Genomic DNA, 2953 nt, shown 5'->3' on the forward strand with positions numbered 1-2953 from the left:
GAAAGAATGTCTACTGGCAAAAAATTCCCTCAATTTTTGTTTGAGAAATTCATCATCATTCCTGGGCTTTTGAAGGATAATGTCACTTGGTACAGAGTTCTAAGTTAGTGGGTTTTTTTCCTTTCAACACTTTAAACACAGCACTATAGCACTCTGACCTTTTTTCCCCCTGTGCTGTATGAGCTGTAATTAAGTGTAAAGACTTCCAATCATGTCACCTGGAGACCATTTTTCCCACTGCTCTGTTTGGCCGCCAGTCTCTTGTTTTTCTTCAGCAATGGTAAGGCAGATACCCTTTCCACAGGGAAGAGAAAGACATGGTTCTTGTTTGTTTGTTTTTTAAGATTTGACAGAGAGAGAGACAGCGAGAGAGGGAACACAAGCAGGGGGAGTGGGAGAGGGAGAGGCAGAAGCAGGCTTCCCGCTGAGCAGGGAGCCCGACACGGGGCTCCATCCCAGGACCCTGGGCTCATGACCTGAGCCGAAGGCAGATGCTTAATGAGCAGAGAGAAGCTCATGGTTTGTTGCCTTTGCCAAGGACAAAAATGTTGGAGAGCCTGGTGGCAAACTGTTGCCATTGGCATCTTTCATGTGAACATCAAAAGAACCACGGTGTCTCTCTCTGTTGGTGATCACACCACATCTTCCAGGTTAGCACCTCTGGTCACCATACACAGATTACCAGGGTCAGACTTGATGAAAGCAGTAATCTTTTCAGTCTCCAAATCAGTCTGAATGGTGTCATTCATCTTGAGGAGGGGATGGGGATAGCGGATGGTACGAACATCATGGGTCACCAGATGAGGGATTCCTTTTGTTCTCACAAAGTTCTGTCTCACTTTGACCATTTACAGTTGGCCTCCTCAAGTGTAATCTGATAAGTAATCAAGCGACGCTTGGTGTCATAGATCAGACAGAAATCCTCCCCAGTGTTGTCAGCGCTAATGACAGCCATAAGACCAGCATTGGGACCTTATGCCATGGGACCTTGCCATGAGTCTCAATAAAATGTTGGATACAAATCTTTACTTCATATCCTGTGAGGGCATACTTAAGTCTGGTCCTGAGGAAAACGATGAAAGGGAGACATTCTCTCAGTTTACTGGGAGCCAGTAGATGGACGAGGGGCAAACACACCTGTCAGTGTATCATCCAGCGTCCAAGACTTGGGAACGGCTCTGTGTTTCCAGTGCTTCTTGGGAAGACAGGTGTGGCTGCCCTAGGCTTGGGAAGAGCTCACTCCAATCCTTTTCTTGCCTGCTCTGTTCTCAAAGGGAAACTATGTAATTCTTTCCTTGGGCCTCTGTAGGTAAATTCTTTTCCTCTGGCTTCTTTCCAATTTTCTTTTTTTTTGTCTGTGATTTTCTGCAGTTGGAATATGATATGCATGGGTGTAGATAATGAGGTCTTGGTCCTTTGGGAAATCTGTGCCTGTGGGCTGTGACTGACCGGGGCTGCTCAGCTCCCTTACCCCTTAGGTGAGGCATGAAGGCTCGAGGGGGCTGCAGTTGGCCATTTCCCTTCCCCTGGTCCATTAGGCTCTGGTGAAACAGCTTCTTTTGAGGACAGAACTTGTTAAAACAACAGAGTACTCAGGTGTGTTCCAAAATGGCTCCTCTTCCCCCTTCCCCTGCTGGAAGCATGAGGGGGTTTTTCTCTGGATCCTTAGAGTCGAGTCTGGAAGGGCTCCTAGAGGGAAAACTCAGACGTGTGAGAGGGCCACCCTGGAGTTCTTAACTTTCAAACTTGTCCACACTGAGCCTCCAGCAATGTGTTGCCCACAGTACCTTCCCAGGTCCTGGTTCCGGTAGAGGTTTCTGCTCAGGTAAGTTGAGATTCTCTGTACCTACCTACCTAGCTCTCCTAATCTGGGGTCAGCTGATTTGCCCTGTAACCTCAGTTCTCTGATGGATCTAAGAATAATTGTTGATTTTCAGTTTGTTTAGCTTTTTTCTTGTTGGGTGAATGAAAGCGACTTTCGGGGCGCTTAGGTGGCTCAGTCAGTTAAGCAGCTGCCTTCGGCTTAGGTCATGATCTTGGATCAAGCCCTGCTCAGGGTGAGTCTGCTTCTCCCTCTGCCCCTCACCCCACTCTTGTGCTCTCTCTCACTCTTTCTGTCTCGTTCTCAAATAAAAAAATAAAATCTTAAAAAAGAAAGAAAGCGACTTCCAATCTCTTTGCAAGCTGGAGGGAGACAGGAAGTCAAAACATGTCAAATGAATATGACAATTATGTATCAATTGTCCTGCTGATGTAAATTTCCAGTGTTTCCAACTCTTTTTCTATTATTAATAGTGCTGTTATGAGCATCTTTTTGCATGTCTCTTTGGACACATGTGGATGAGTTTCTCCAAGATACATATTAGGACGTGAAATTGCTGAATTGTAATAATTCACGCTTATCTTGGACTTGACCACAGAGTGCCAAACTGCGCTCCCAAGTGGTCGTACCAACATGCCCTCTCCAGCAGAGCAGGAGATTTCTTCTCACTAAATCCTCATCAGGGCTTACCATTGTCAGACGTGAATATTTTATCATCTGACAGGCGTGACGTAATATTTTGTGGGGGGGGGTTGGTATGTTTTGTCACCACTAGGGAGGCTCACTCACTGAAGCAGATTCCTGAGCCCCTGTCTTGTGCAGATCCCGATCTGGGCTTGGCTTGTGGGGGTTGCACCCAGGAATAAAAGTAGACAAAGCCTCTGCCTTCGCTGCCCTCAGAGAAGTATTTGTTCAGGTGTATGTGCAGAGTGGGGTGAGGAGTAAGGGATTATCATGCACATAACTGAAGGCAGAGCCACGCAGGCAGAGGAACGGGCTCTCGGATGCACTGGTACCTGGGAGAGAACAGGAGGAGGTGAGCCCAGAGAGGGGAGTGGAGAGCCTGCTAATGCCAAGCTTCAGAGGCCGTTGTATGGATTTTGCTTTTATTTTTTTAAAAGATTTATTTAT

The 2953-nt window shown here is 46.7% G+C and overlaps 1 pseudogene; it reads right to left on the bottom strand.

Moving 5' to 3' along the window:
• Positions 1–209: 209 nt before the first annotated feature.
• Positions 210–2515, bottom strand: LOC125097427 (40S ribosomal protein S4-like; annotated as a pseudogene).
• Positions 2516–2953: the final 438 nt, after the last annotated feature.

Source organism: Lutra lutra, chromosome 4 (assembly GCF_902655055.1).
Source record: "Lutra lutra chromosome 4, mLutLut1.2, whole genome shotgun sequence".
In the NCBI taxonomy this organism is placed as follows: Eukaryota; Metazoa; Chordata; class Mammalia; order Carnivora; family Mustelidae; genus Lutra; species Lutra lutra.